Consider the following 16,595-nt stretch of genomic DNA (forward strand, 5'->3'; position numbering starts at 1 on the left):
TGAAGCTTAGTCACTGGTGGATAAGGACAGGCATTCTATTCTGAAAATAACCTATAATTCATGGACATTTTATAATGTATACATTTAAAATATTTACTTATTCTGTCCCTGAGCAATTTTAAGTTGAAGCTACACTTCTTAAAAATAAGCTGTTAACAGTAGGGCCTTACTACACTAAAGTATTATATTACTAAATATATAACTATCAGAAATAAACAGTATTTGAATAGATCATGTAAACACATCCATGTAAATAATTGAGTCGAAAACAGTGCTGAATGGAGGCATTTAACTAAATATTCAACAACAAACAAGTAGACGTAAAAATAGGGTATTCTGCGTAAAACTCAAACGAATCAACGAATTTAATTCGGCTCATGTAAATGAATCCTCCAAATGAACCGACTCACTAAAATGAATTGGACTTTCTAAAGATTCATATGAGAGAGTGGTTTAGCAGAGCATATTTGATCAGTCTTCGTTAATACGGTAACAAGTAACGAGGCTCTGTAACAAGTAAAAATAAAAGTTGCAACATATTTAAATACTCAAGAAAGTAAAAATTCTGGGAAAAGCTGCTTAAGTACAATAACAAAGTATTTGTACTTTGTTACTTTACACCACTGATGACAAGCCACTCTCTACTTGACACAACAAACACACAGTACCAGTCACATGCGAGTGGTGGTGGTGTAGTGGTCTAAGCACATAACTGGTAATCTGGTAATCAGAAGGACACTGGTTTGAACCCCACAGCCACATTGTGTCCTTGAGCAAGGCACTTAACTCCAGGTTGCTCCAGAGGGATTGTCCCTGTAATAAGGGCTCTGTAAGTCGCTTTGGATAAAAGTGTCTGCCAAATGCATAAATGTAAATGTAATGTTTAGACACACCAACTCATTAGGGGCTAGCCCTTATTGTATCCATTAGTATTCTTCTTCTTTTGGCAGAGAGTCTATAGCAGCAATATGAACCATACAAAGTGAGTTCAAGTGCAGGTAAGGGCAGTTTTAAAAATTGAGTCTTCACATTGTGCTTACAACAATGCAGACTGTACTTTATTGCGTAATTCTTGCTTCAATTAAAAAAGCTGTTACCTAATTTTCTCAGTAAGAGTTGTATACTCAATCAAGAATGGCTCTTTGATGTCAGTCAGACTTGTCAGTGGTGCAGTTGTTAGAGCTCTGGGCTTCAGTTCAAAGGTCTGGATGAATCCCAGTTTGATATCCTCTTCAGCTGGTATAAACGTTGTGACCCTGTTGTGCCAGAGCTCTTTGCATTGTGGTTTGGGAACGGCTTTAGCGCTTGGCCCTGATCATTGCTGCATGCATATGACACCGTTGAGGACTTCGCCCAGCAGTTCTCCATGGTGAAGAAACAGACGGAGGCCATTTCTCACATCATGCTTTGCCGCAAGCCTGCTGCCACAGCCCGTGCCCCGTCTGCTCGCCGAGGGCGTCCTCTCGCGGCCAGAAGACCTTCTGCTCTGCCTCAACCCGGGCCCAGATCTCAACCCCAGCTTCGAGCAAACCGCGGGAAGCGCACGCCCCCTGTCTCACGGACCCCCTCGAGGACCCGGAAGGCTCCCAGGCACTCCTGAGACAACGCACCCAGAGTCCAAGACGTTAGCTCATCCTGGCCCCCTCGCAATAGTTACTATGCACGCACAGAGACCAGGTGCTCAGGCACCTCAGCCGTTTGGGGCTTCAGGTCAACTGGGAAAAGAGCAAGCTCACCCCGGTCCAGAGCATCTCTTTTCTTGGTTTGGAGTTAGACTCAGTCTCAATGACAGCACGTCTCTCCAACAAGCGTGCTCAGTCAGTGCTGAAATGCCTTGCTTCCTTCAAGCCAGGTGCCGTGGTCCCTCTAAAACGATTCCAACAGCTCCTGGGGCATATGGCATCCTCCGCGGCGGCCGCGCCACTGGGGTTGATGCATATGAGACCACTTCAGCACTGGCTCCAGACTCGAGTCCCGAGACGAGCATGGCGCGCACAACGTGAAAGTTACCACTGCCTGCCGCCAAACCTTCAAACCCTGGACAGACCTCTGCTTTCTACGGGCAGGAGTACCCTTGCAGGTACCTTGTCCAAACTCCCGTTCAAAATGCTCCCCGTGTGCAACAGAGCTGCTTGCTGTTTTCCTTGCCCTGAGGAAGTTTCTCCCATTAATTCAGGGCAAGCACGTCCAAGTCAGGACAGACAGCACCACGGTCGTAGCCTACATAAATCGCCAAGGCGGAGTACGCTCCCTCCACATGTCACAGCTCGCCTGTCGTCTCCTCCTTTGGAGTCAGCAGCGACTCAAGTCACTGTGCGCCACTCACATCCCCGGCAACCTCAATGTGATAGCGGACGCGCTGTCAAGACGAAGCTTGCACGGCAGAGAGTGGAGGCTCCACCCCCAGTCGGTCCAGCTGATTTGGACCAGTTCGGCAAGGCCCAGGTAGACCTGTTTGCCTCCCAAGAAACCTCCCACTGCCCGCTCTGGTATGCCCGGACAGAGGCTCCCCTCGGGGCAGATGCTTTGGCACACAGCTGGTCCGCGGGGCTGCGCAAGTACGCATTTCCCCCAGTGAGCCTTCTTGCACAGGTACTATGCAAGGTTAGGGAGGACAAAGAGCAGGTCATTCTGGTGGCCCCCTACTGGCCCACCCGGACTTGGTTCTCGGACCTCACGCTCCTCACGACACGCTCCTCAGGACAGCCCCTCCCTGGCGAATTCCCCTGAGGAAGGACCTTCGCTCTGGGCACGCTCTGGCACCCACACCCAGACCTCTGAAACCTCCACATCTGGCCCCTGGACGGGATGCGGAAGATCTAGCCGGCCTACCATCGACCATCATAGATACTATCAACCAAGCCAGAGCCCCCTCTACCAGGCATCTTTACGCCCTAAAGTGGTGTCTGTTCGCAGACTGGTGTTCTTCCCGAGCTGAAGACCCACAGAAGTGCGCGGTTAGGTCAGTGCTCGTGTTTCTACAGGAGGCTGTCCCCCTCCACCCTCAAGGTGTATGTCGCCGCCATCGCGGCTCACCATGACACGGTAGATGGCAAGTCTCTTGGTAAGCACGACTTAATTGTCAGGTTCCTAAAAGGTGCCCGGAGGCTGACTCCCTCCCGGCCTAATCTGTTTCCCTCCTGGGATCTCTCGATCGTCCTCACGGGCCTCCAGAGACCCCCCTTCGAGTTGCTAGATTCAGCTGGACTCAGGGCCCTCTCTCTCAAGACCACCCTGCTGATCGCGCTCGCCTCCATCAAGAGGGTCGGTGACCTGCAAGCGTTCTCTGTTAGCGACACTTGCCTGGAGTTTGGTCCGGCAGACACATATGTGATCCTAAGACCGCGACCGGTCTATGTGCCCAAGGTTCCTACCACACCCTTCAGAAAGATCAGGTAGTGAACCTGCAAGCGCTGCCCCGGGAGGAGGCAGACCCAGCCCTTTCGTTGCTGTGTCCAGTACGTGCTTTGCGTATCTATATGGACCGCACACAGAGCACTAGACACTCTGAGCAGCTCTTCGTCTGCTTCGGTGGACAGTGGAAAGGGAACGCTGTCTCCAAACAGAGGCTTGCCCACTGGGTTGTCGATGCCATTTCATTGGCTTATCACACCCAGGCCGTGCCCCCCCCTTGCGGGTCCGAGCTCACTCCACCAGGGGTGTTGCATCCTCGTGGGCACTGGCCAGGGGCACCTCCCTAGCAGACATCTGCAGAGCAGCGGGCTGGGCAACACCTAACACTTTTTCGAGATTCTACAATCTCCGAGTTGAGTCAGTATCGTCCCGTGTTTTCTCAGGTCCGAGCCCGTAGAACTCGGTAACACGCTGACGATCTGACCGGGTGAATCGCTTGTGCCTAGCGCCCTTTCCCTCAACCGAGGTAAAATAGTGCCCAGGAGATCCCATCTTCGAGTCGCTGATTGACTCCTCCCTAGCCCTTGTGGGTCCGCAGTTCAGTGGAGGAACTCGCCGACCCAAGCCACTGCGAGTACCCAATCTATCCTGTAGTGGAATAGGTGATCCACAGGTAAGGCCTTCTATTCGGACTCCCCCTGTGTGTAATTCCGCGGTACTGTCCCCTCACGAGCGGACTCCCGTGTCTCCCTTAGGCAGTTACAGCTGCCTCGGTCGCCGTGCTGTATGCTATCCCCCCTCTACGAGGTTGGATCTACCACTGCACCATCTTTTCCACATAGGTCCTAACAGGCCATGTGAGGTATCTGCCACCCTTTGCCTCCCCTGCGGGGTAGGTGTGGCCTCCGCAGGGTCTTCTCCCCCTCAAAGAAGGGCTAAGTTATAAGTGGACCCCTAGTGTCGCTTCTCTGACACAACGTGGAGAAAGCGACAGAAGGGGAACGTCTAGGTTAGGTATGTAACCTCTGTTCCCCGATGGAGGGAACGAGACGTTGTGTCTTCCCCGCCACGTCGCTGAGCCGAGCCACTGTTGTGGCTGGACCATTTCCGGCTCCTCAGAAAAATCCTGAATGAACTCCCGTATTTGCGTCGCTTAAATACCCGTATGTCCGGGGGCGGGACATGCAAATACTGGCTGCCAACTTCTCCTTGGCCTTTTTTCATAGATCAGAGGTGGATATCGGCGCTCAAGAGAGACCCCTAGTGTCGCTTCTCTGACACAACGTCTTGTTCCCTCCATCGGGGAATGGAGGTTACATACGTTATATCATTTTAGCTTTTTAAAAATGTGCAAATCTATGTATGCCATCAATAAATATAATATAGTGCATATATATATAAAATGTTACATGTTTATTGTTTACATTAATCATTTCACTAATTATATTTGATTAGTTTTTCATAATTTTGGTCATATTTTAGCTTTATAAAAATGAACAAATCCATGTATTCAATCAATAAAATATGATAGTGTATTGCAAATATAATTTTTTGTTACATGTGTATTGTTTACATGCGTAATTTGTACTATTTCCAAGTATGTAGGATATGTAGTGCACGTGCTAAACTGCTACAGTCTATTTAAGAATAGCAGCAGTTCAGACTCACAGAAGAGTTTCGGTTGTGTGTGGTTGGAATTAAATGTTCCTTTTGTTGTTTAAGATCAACAACTGAGTGTAAAGAACAGAGAGGATATTAAGAGACATTTTTCAATGACAAATGGATTGTGTGGATCTCATCTTTGGACACACATTACACGGAACGAGTCAAACCAAACTATTACTCTCAACACAGTGAAAGGATCTCACAGCTGAATTTCTTCTCCACTATACCAAACAATCACTGCTGAGTGAAATCTCAACATTTACCAGCCAGTGGCCAATCACACACATTTTTAATTGCATAGTGTGAAATTTGGTCTTGTATGTGAGTGATTTATTCACATTTTAGAGGGTTGCACATAGAGTAAAAGATTGATCTTGGGATTTCAGAACCAATATCGAGATCGTTCAAATGAAGATCATAAAGCATTGGAAAATCAATGTTTTTCCCCAGTCCAGTAGTTTACATCCATACATACCTTGTTCAGAGGAATGAATGTGTTTTGAAAATAAGGCTGAATGACGACTGTAAAATCATCACGACCATCATAACGTCCACTGGAGATCAGATGCTCAATCTCTGTCTGAACCGAGAGAAAGAAAATTCCAAAGCAAAAACAGAAATAGTTTAAATTCAAATAACTTTTAACATTTGAAATTATGTCATCACTCATATTTATAATACAATCCATTTACCTGATATTCCAGATTAATTCTCTGCAGTTGTGTTAGCTCTGGAGAATTCTCGTTTGGAATCATAAGACATGGACATTCTTCCCTAAAAATGTCACATGACTTTCAGTACACCAGCTAAAGAACACTCAATTACAAGAGCGTAACAAGATCCCTCATGTGTGTTCATTTGAAATATTCCAGAAATATACTTAATGCTTAAATATACAGTTGGACATTAAGACTGATTGTTGGTGTGACGAAATGGCAAATAGTTTGGCATCAGTTTTTTTTAAGGGTCCAAAATAATGCACTAGTTAAGCATGAATAAGATGGTAATTAATGCTTAACTCAATGTACAGTAAGGCTTGTATCTTAGCCATAAATTTCAACTAATTAAATGTTTTATTTTTGAGTTGAAAGTTATGCAATTAATGTTTTTTTCAGATATCAATACACATCATATATTAAGTTTACTAAATAATTTATTAAGCTAGTAATTAAGGCTAATTAGCATCGGCTTTACAAAGCTGTAACTAATACATTATTAAAACATTCTATTAAAGACAACTTGACCTCCTCTGCCTATTTAAGTTATAGGTTTGTTTTGCATTTATTAGCTGGTATTTAAGTTTATTTAAATACTGTATATTTAAACAGTAATTATGACTAATTCGTTTTGGTTTTTCTAAATTGTTACATGATAGAATTGCTAAAATCTTAAAGACAATTTGACTCCTTGTTCTGATGTGAAACTTTTACGTTAACAAGTTATTAATTTGTTTGACACTCATTTAGGTAATTACAATATTTGCAGTAACTTAATTTATTGCAATTGAAGCATGCACAACAAATCCATAACTTGGACAGGTTAACTTTCACTTTAGAACTGGGGGTCAAGTTGTTATTAATTTACTAGTAACAGCTTTGTAAAGCCAATAATTAGCCTTAATACTGGCTTTTTATTATTTAGTAAAGTTGATATATCTCTGAAACGGAGCATTAATTACACTACATTCTACACAAATTAAGATGTTTAAAAAGTTAAAATTATAGCAAAATTAATCTAGCTTTAATTAATTATTAATTACTGTCTATTTCATGCTTAACTAGTGCATTATTGTGGACCCTTAAAATAAAGTGTCACCCATTTCTTTTATTATTTAATTAACTTATAACTGTGTCATAATTTAGTGTCTCATGACCATTTCCCACCCTGCAGTTGAGATTCAATAGAAGCTGTTTTTGGGAGAAAGTTTTGAGTTCCATTCTCAAACAATCAAGACAAATTTGATTTCCCTTTATATAGTTTGTTCCTTGTTCATGAGACACCGATATAAGCCCACAAACCTTGGTAAAAAGGAGCAGGCCAATGAGTTCAGTTTGATCTTCCTCAAATTGTCGATTTCTGGGAGCTGGAGGATGTTGATGAGCGCTCATGGCACCTACAAGCACACAGATATGACATACTGATGCAATACATAGAAAAACACACACTGTGGGTAGTTCTAAAAGGTCTTTTGTGCACAAACCTCTTTATAGAGCAGGTCCAGACTCTGCATGAGATGATGGCTGTAGTTGTACGGTGACAGATTGTTCTGGTCAAAACAATAGTGACACATGTCATTTCCTCCAATAAAGAGGGTCACCAGCTTCCATTCGCTCTCCACATCCACATCCTAGAGAGAGAAAAGGAAGAGATTGCTTTCTGGAAATATTCTTTGCAGACTGGACAATGTGAACCACTGTTTGTTAGTAATCGATTCTGGATCGTCTGGTTTTGAGATTTCATAATGTCTTATTTGCATATATATGAGGTTTATGACATTGATTGGACAGTACAGTCCATGACTGGTTTTAATAATTGACATGTTTTCCTCAGATGCTGAAACTAAACACAGCACATGAACACGTGACATTGTTTCCTTCAGTTTTTGCTCAACTTTGACAATGGACAGCAGCCGGTTCAGTGCTGAAGACGGCTGAATTGCTCACCTTGCTGGACTTTAAAGCTTGTACGAGGTCTGTGACCTGAGCTGAGAGATCACTGAAGACAGAGAAAGATAGAATGTATCATTCATGACACAAACTAAATGTCATTAGACACGAGGCGTAGAAGTGCAGAGGTCAAAACGAGACACGTTGATGTTCTCTCACCCAGCTTTGGCACCTTTCACAGCCATGTTGAAGCTTTTCTCCAGACGTGACCCTTGACCTTTGGAGAACCCTTGAAGGTTGGGGTTAAATTTCCTCAGAATATCTGACAGAGGCAACAAATGCGAGCAATGTCTCATTAGATAGTCATGAACTCAACTCAAACAAGAACCAAGGAGACACTTACTGGGCAGTGTTGTGATTGTATCCAACGTGTCATCACCACCAATACTGTAAATACAGTAGCAGGACATTTATTGCATATCAAACACTCACCAAATAAAGTCCCATTGTCATTGAGGCAAAAACTCAATGGTGCAAAATACAGTTTCATGGGCATAAAAGACACATTCTCAATTATACATATGTATTCTGCTGGGAGATACATGAATGTATGTGTGTGCTTCTCATACCTCCAGGACACTCCCATGTATTCAGTGCTCAACTGAAAATAATTATTGGATTTTACGCCAAGGCCAGTCTGAAAAACATACAGACACATCATGAACACAGTGGAACCTACCAAACCACACCAGATGACTGAGCTAAAGTCAACAATAAAAATAAACCAAACAGACGTGAATGCCATTGGCATGTTGAATGAATGTGTAGTGCAATTGAGATTTGAGAGCTGAAAGCAATGCAAATGTTTTCAGTGATAAACTACTTACTGTACATTCAGTCTCTTTCTCACAAAAAGCTATTGTATGGTTTCCAACGAAGTTCTCTCTCTCTCTCTCTCTCTCTCTCTCTCTGTGTCTCCCACTCGCCCTTTCCCTCTCCCCTACACTCGTCTCGTCTCTCCCCAGGTTCCCAGGAGGCAGGGTGGACCATAGGCTGGCAAAACAGCCGGAAGGGCAGTGTCTCCCCTCCAGAGATGGAGGGGATGGGGATTAGGCCAGTCCAGATGGCACCCCAGCCTGAATTGGGCAGGGGGAGGATTGTGACGAGGAGGAGTGCATGGCTGGGCCAAGAGGGTCAACTGCCAGTGCTGAGTCAACTAATCAGCGGGAGAGACAAATAAAGGGGAGCCAGAGACACCAGTTAGAGAGAGAGACACACATGCGGGCGCTGTGTGTGTGTGTGTGTGTGTGTGTGTTTTATGTTTCTTTAAGTTGAGTTCTGTCATTAAAGTTTACGGACGGGAGAACAAGCTGTCATGGCGTTTCAGACCATTTTAAACAAGTTTCAGGCTAGTAAATGAAGCCCTTATGAATCAGATGTTTTGCTCTTTCTTTTCTCACCTGAAGTAGGAGCATTGCTGGAAGGTTGGATGTGTTTACAGGTGAAATCACTGCCCCAGTCCTATGACAAAAACAAAACACATCCTCGTCAGTCAGGGTGTTCTGGCTCATTCTCGGGTAATAGTGACATTTGTGTGCAATGTGTGTGTGTGTGTGTGTGTGTCCATGATCATAATTAACAGAATATTGAAAATAGTCACATAAAAAATTGTGGCAACTACTTTTTACTATTTATATGAATTGCCTTGATTTTGATATTATAAATTGTAGTTTTCATTTGTATGCCGACGGCACTGTTATTTATTGCTGTGTGTCAGCTACAGTCTGTGTGAGATGCTGTGCAACAAAGACTTTACACTGAAAACGTGTTTTAAATGCTGATAAAATTAAAGCCATGTTTTTCTCAAACTCAAAGAAATCAACAACATATCTAGCATCTCTTCACACTTTGCAGGGCACTACGATAGTGTCTGTATCTGAATATCTTGCTTTTATACTTGATGAATCGTTATCTTTTAAGTCTCATGTTAATCAGTTCTCAAGGTAAAGCTAGGGGTTCCCCGTCTGTCGCTCACTTCGACGTTGTGTCGGAGAAGCGACACTAGGGGTCTCTCTTGAGCACCGAATATGCCTCTGATCTATGAAAAAAGGCCAATGGGAATTAAGCAGACAGAAGTTCTGCTGTTGGATCTAGTCAGGTCAGACAGCACCACCGCGGTAGCGTACATAAATCGTCAAGGCGGCGTACGCCTCCGCCACATGTCGCGACTTGCCCGTCGTATCCTCCTTTGGAGCCATTTAAGTTGCTGCGCGCCACTCACGACAACGCTGGCCCAGTGGGGAGTGGAGGCTTCACCCCGAGTTGGTTCAGCTGATTTAGGAATGGTTCGGCAAGGTTCAGGTAGAGCTGTTTGCATCCTGAGAGACATCACACTGCCCGCTCTGGTATGCCCAAACAGAGGCTCCCCTCGGGGCAGAAGCACTGGCACACAGCTGGCCCTCGGGGCAGCGCAAGTACGCATTTCACCCAGTGAGCCCTCTTGCACAGGTGCTGTGCAGGGTCAGGGAGGACGAGGAACAAGTCACCTTAGTGGCTCCCTATTCCTGCAGGAGAGGTTGAAGGGGAGGCTGTCCCCTTCCACCTTGAAGGTGTATGTTGATGCTATCGTGGCCCACCACAACACAGTAGACGGCAAGTCTTTTGGTAAGCACGCCTTAATCATCAGGTTCCTAAGATGCGCCCAGAGGTTAAATCCTTCCCGGCCAAGCCTATTCCCCTCCTGGGATCTCTCAGTGGTCCTCGCGGGCCTTCAGAGACCCCCCTTCGAGCTGCTAGAATCAACTGGACTCAGGGCCCTCTCTCTAAAGACTGCCCTGCTGATCGCGCTCACCTCCATCAAGAGGGTCGGGGACCTGCAAGCGTTCTCTGTTAGCGACACTTGCCTAGAGTTCGTTCCGGCAGACACACGTGATCCTAAGACCACAACCAGGCTACGTGCCCAAGGTTCCTACCACGCCCTTAAGACCAGGTAGTGAACCTGCAAGCGCTGCCCCGGGAGGAGGCAGACCCAGCCCCTTAGTTGCTGTGTCCGGTATGTGCATTGCGTACCCACTTGGACCGCACAAAGAGCTTTAGACATTCTGAGCATCTCTTTGTCTGCTTTGTTGGTCAGCGGAAAGGGAACACTGTCACAGAGGCTTTCCCGCTGGGTGGTGGACGCCATTTCATTGGCCTATCACACCCAGGCCGTGCCCCCCCCCTTGCGGGTCCGAGCACACTCAACAAGGAGTATTGCGTCCTCGTGGGCACTGGCAAGGGGCACCTCCCTGGCAGACATATGTAGAGCAGTGGGTTGGGCAACACCTTATACCGTTGCGAGATTTTACAATCTCAGGGTTGAGTCAGTATCGTCACGTGTTTTCTCAGGTCCAAGCCGGTAGAACTCAGTAACACGCTGACAGACTGGCCGGGTGGATCGCTTGCACCTAGCGCCCGTTCCCTCGGTTGAGGTAAAACTGTGCGCTTTCTCTCCCAGGAGATTCCATATATTCGGATCCCTGGACGACTCCTCCTTAGCCCTATGGGTCCGGAATTCGGCGGAGGAATTCATTGACCGAATCCACTGCGGGTACTCAAATCTACCCTGTGCTGGAATAGGTGCTGCACAGGTCGGGACTCGTGCGTGGACTCCTCCTGTTTGTATTTTCCGCGGTACGGTCCCCTTGCGAGTGGACCCGCGTCTCTCTTAGGCAGTTCCAGCTGCCCTCTGGTCGCCGTGCTGTAGCAACCCCCCCCCTCCTTGAGGCTGGATCTACCTGTGGCATTTTTTCCACATGTGACCTGAGTGGCGCATGTGATGTATTTTGCCACTTTACCTCCCCGTTCCTGGGCAGGTGTGGTCTCCGCAGGGTCTTTTTCCAACTGGGTAAGACCCCTTTCCCACGATGCATGTAAGGGCCCCAGCCATTTGGCAAAAGAGGCCGGGATTCCGATGACTTTTTATGGGGAATTGGGGAAGGGTACATGCAGTCTGACACAACTGGTCACCTTTGCATGTGAAATACTTGCCCGCTCTTGTGTCAGCAGTACACGTACACGGCTCAGTGCATGGCATGATTTTAATTGGACCCCTAGTGTTGCTTCTTCGACACAACGTTGAAGTGAGCGACAGACGGGGAACGTCTAGGGGAACGAGACGTTGTGTCCTCCTGGCCACGTCGCTGAGCCGAGCCACTGTAGTGGCCGACCATTTCCGGCTCCTCAGAAAAATCCTGAATGAACTCGACGTATTTCCCCACTTTAATATACCCGTATGCCCGGGGGCGGGTTATGCAAATACTGTCTGCCTAATTCCCATTGGCCTTTTTTCATAGATCAGAGACCCCTAATGTCGCTTCTTTGACACAACATCTCGTTCCCTCCATCAGGGAACGCAGGTTACATCCGTAACCTAGACGTTTTCTTTAGAAATAACTCTTGTTTTTCTTTTGATGCAAAAAAGAAACTAGTCTCAGCTAGTTTTCTGCCTGTGCTTGATTACTGAGATCCATCTTCTATTTTCCGTTCATTAGACACTATTAATCATGGTGCACTTTTATAACATTGTAACTTTACTACCCATCATTGAGTTTTATAATAGGGTCACTTGGCACTCATTGTCCACAATTAAAGCATCGGCATCTGTTCATTTATAAATCAATTTTGGGTTTATTGCCATCATATCTCTGCTCTCTTATACAACGAAAATTGCTGTGAAGTATTCCTTACGTTCTCAGAATTTCTATACCTTTCGGTTCCATTTGTTCGAACAGAATTAGGGAAAAAAGCTTTTCGGTATGCTGCCCCCTGTGATGTGCCCTCCCCCGGCTAGGACACTTCTATGGAACATTCGATCGCTGTCCAAAAAAGGCCCTATTGTGTATGATTTGCTCTTGGACCGTAAGTTTGATTTTCTCTGTCTGACTGAGACGTGGCAACAAAGTAATGACTTCTCTCAACTGAATCATTCAGTACCCCCAGGCTATGTATACACCTGCAAACCCTGTGCCTCAGGCCGCGGCGGGGGTTTAGCAATGTTATATAATGAGAAGTGGAAGGTTTTGGTAATTTTCTTCATAGGCTAGTTTCCATAGTGTAGTGGTTATCACGTTTGCCTCACACGCGAAAGGTCCCCAGTTCGAAGTTGGGTGTAAACACTTGATGGTTTTCCTGCAGTACTGTGATTTTTGGATGGAGTGTCTTGTCGAAACATATATTCAATAAATGAGTAGCAGGAATTGTTGGTAAATTCCATCATAGGCTAGTTTACATAATGTAGTGGTTATCACGTTCGCCGAACACGCGAAATGTCAACAGTTCGAAGTTGGGTGGAAACACTTGATGGTTTTCCTGCAGTACTGTGATTTTTGGGATCTAGTGTCTTGTCTAAACATATATTCCATAAATGAGTTGCAGGAATTGTTGTTAATTTCCTTCATAGGCAGGTTTCCATAGTATAGTGGTTATCACGTTCGCCTCACACTCGAAAGGTCCCCAGTTCGATACTGGGTGGAAACTCTTGTAACTTTTACAGCAGTACTGTGATTTTTGGATGTAGCGTCTTGTCTAAACATATATTCAATTAATGAGTAGCAGGAATTGTTGGTAAATTCCATCATAGGCTAGTTTCCATAATGTAGTGGTTATCACGTTCGCCGAACACGCGAAAGGTCCCCAGTTCGAAGTTGGGTGTAAACACTTGATGGTTTTCCTGCAGTATTGTGATTTTTGGATGGAGTGTCTTGTCTAAACATATATTCCATAAATGAGTTGCAGGAATTGTTGGTAAATTCCATCATAGGCTAGTTTCCATAATGTAGTGGTTATCACGTTCGCCGAACACGCGAAAGGACCCCAGTTCGAAGTTGGGTGGAAACACTTGATGGTTTTCCTGCAGTACTGTGATTTTTGGATGGAGTGTCTTGTCTAAACACATATTCCATAAATGAGTTGCAGGAATTGTTGGTAATTCATTTTATAGGCAGGTTTCCATAGTGTAGTGGTTATCATGTTCGCCTAAAATTTTAAAGGTCCCCAGATCGAAACTGAGTGTAAACACTTTTAAGTTTTACTGCAGTACTGTTATTTTCGAAACTGGGTGGAAACACTTGATATTTTTACTGCAGTACTGTGAATTTTGCATGGAGTGTCTTGTGTAAACATATGTTCAATAAATGAGTTGCAGGAATTGTTGGCCTCACACGCGAAGGCCAGTCACGTATAGGTGTAAAGGGCTTTTGTGACCTCAAGTAACCTTTTCAGCCAAGATTTGAGATTCACGGTTCGATTCCCGGCTGAATGTTTTTTTTTTTCAATATTTATTATTTTCCTCATTATTCACGTCAAGCCATTATTCAATTGTATTTTAACCTTCCACAAAACTGGATACTTCATATTTTACATTAGGTTTGTATTTCCACATGTATAGCTGTAGATGAGATTTGCAACCTATATAACTTTTTAACTAAGATTTGCAACCTATATAACTAAGCATTTGAGAAATAATAATTCTTAATACAGTTTGCAATAAATTGTCCAACCTTTGTGTTTACTGATTTATCTGTTTACTTAAGTTTTATTCTAATTCTGTATTTTAAAAGACAACATTAAAGCAGACGTTAAATGGTCCTGTAATGAAAAGACGTATAACAGGAAAAAATGGTATCAAAAATACAATTAACAAAGTCAATATTAACCAGTTATGTTACATGGAGTAACATTCAGAAAAGTCATTGTGGCATAGGGTAGAAGTGGCTGTCTAGGTGGCTCATTGACATCCTGCAGTAGAGTCAAGTCAAGTCAAGTTTATTAATAAAGCACACTTAAAAACAACAAATGTTGTAACCAAAGTGCTGTACAATTTTTTACAAACATTAATAACAAAATTTAATAGAACTTATAAAATGTTACAAAGAACTAATTAATAAAACATTATAAAACCTACACAGAAAACTATTAAAATTCTCAACCAACATTATAGGCTAAAGAGAAAAAATGTGTCTTCAATTTACATTTAAATATCGGCAGTGAGGAGCAAGACCTAACAGCAAATGGAAGTGCATTAGCATGGAGCATAGAGCATGGAGTAGCATCGGTGTATAGAAGCTGGGACCTCTGTCGTCTAGGTCAAGGTGGCAGCAGTGCGAGGGCAACCTGATAGCAAACTCAGCCCTGACATAAAGAGGGTGATAAAAGGCAGTATAAACATGAAGGGGCTGAATAAAAGTGTGGGAGGGAGATAGGGAGGGAAGGAGTCCCCACTGCTTCAAATCTAACTAGTGCAAAGTCAAAATGTGTAATATGTACAGAGGTATAGACAACATCCTATAAACTTATTTACATATAGAAAACCCAGGTAGAGATTAATTAATCTTTTATACACACACACACACACACACATATATATATATATTAGTAAAACTTATTCCAAATAAAACCTGTCAAGTAAAAAAAAACATTAAAGTACTATCAAATATATACTTGAATATATAATATAAATAGACAACAGAACATTTGACTGCCAACTGACAGTATGAGTGTGAGAGTAATTGAAAACATCAGTTTTGTCTTTGTGAGTGAGTGACTGAATGAGTCAGTGAGTCTCAGTTCTACGCCCGTTTCTCCACCATCCATCTCTGCTTTTCAGTCTCATAAAATGCAGACTTCTGGAATTCAGTCCAAGTCATCTCTCCCATCATGCCCTGGGACTGGTACATGTACAAAACCTTGGTGGGACAGTAAATGTACTTTCCTGGGACTCCAGGGAAATAGGCATGGATGTGAGGGTTGTTGGGGCCTTGTTTGAGAGGCAGATGACAGGACCTGCACAGGCGACCAGGAGGATGAAGCTCTACAGATTTCCTCTTTTTCCTCTCTTCTGTTACCCTCTTTTGTTCTGCCCCTCTCTGTTTTGAGGCGTCGAGCTCCCGCTGGAAGAAGGCAGTTGATGCAAAATCCTCAAAGCACATTCTGGGATTGGTGAGTCCTTCAGCTGCGTAGGTCATGAAGACTTTTTTGGAGCAGTAAAAGTACTTCACCTCTGCTGACTGATAAAAAAAATGGACAGAGGAGCCGTCGCCAAGGTAACGAGATTTTGGCTGCCCACAACTGAGACAAGTCCTGGTTTTCTTTGGCTGTTGTTGTTGTTCTTGCAACTGCTGAGCTGTTAGCTGACTCTCCACAATCTCCTTCACCATCATCACAAGTGTAGCCTGGGTCAGAGGAGCATCCAGGGAAGTACTCACCACTGGTGGATTTACAGGAGCAGGTTTCAAGGCTGTGACTGGTACACTGACTGTCTCACTGCCTTCTGTCAGACGCTGCCAAAGCTGCTGAGTCTCCAACAGCTTCTCTGAGCTGGTGTTCAAGGAGGAGCTGGTGTTCATTAGCTTGGCAAGGTGTTTCACATACCGAGAGATATGCTGCCTTGTAGTTGGATGAAGGAGACTATTGGGGTCTTTGCAAGATCTGTGCACAAGGGCAGCATAGTCAGCATCCACCTGCTTCAGCATGTTTTTCTTCCCATGGTGCTTTGCTAGAAGTCCATCAATGGCATCTCTCATGGGTTGCGTCCACTCGCCATGGTCCAGTACGAAGATACGTCCACCAGTCTAAACGGGTCCTGTGCGTGCAGCACAGGGAGAGGCTGTCAGGGGCAGTGGGGAAGTGCTCAGCAGATCTGTAGAAGAGATATAAAACAATGTTAATAGTAAGTCACGTAGGTATGCAATATGTTAGTATGTGTCTATATGAATAGTACCTCCACGTGTGTGTGTGCGTGCGTTCGTCCATGTATGCTTGTGCGTGAGAGGGTAAAATAAATTGTTATGGAATATGAACGTCCATCTCCTAAAAAGTAGGCCCAATAAGGTTAAATATCAATGGCACAAATCTGAAAGTGCATGTGAATTCAAACATAAATTAGTAAATTCAGTGCGTCTTACCTGAGAGACGTTCCCTTCAGAAGGAGTC

At 44.5% G+C, this 16,595-nt stretch overlaps 1 non-coding gene across 1 annotated transcript; it reads left to right on the forward strand.

Annotated features, from left to right (window-relative positions):
- Positions 1-13,069: 13,069 nt before the first annotated feature.
- Positions 13,070-13,142, forward strand: trnav-cac (transfer RNA valine (anticodon CAC)). Its single transcript has one exon. It is a non-coding gene; the product is annotated as a tRNA-Val (tRNA).
- The last annotated feature ends 3,453 nt before the right edge of the window (positions 13,143-16,595 follow it).

This window comes from Xyrauchen texanus, chromosome 28, assembly GCF_025860055.1.
Source record: "Xyrauchen texanus isolate HMW12.3.18 chromosome 28, RBS_HiC_50CHRs, whole genome shotgun sequence".
Taxonomy (NCBI): Eukaryota; Metazoa; Chordata; class Actinopteri; order Cypriniformes; family Catostomidae; genus Xyrauchen; species Xyrauchen texanus.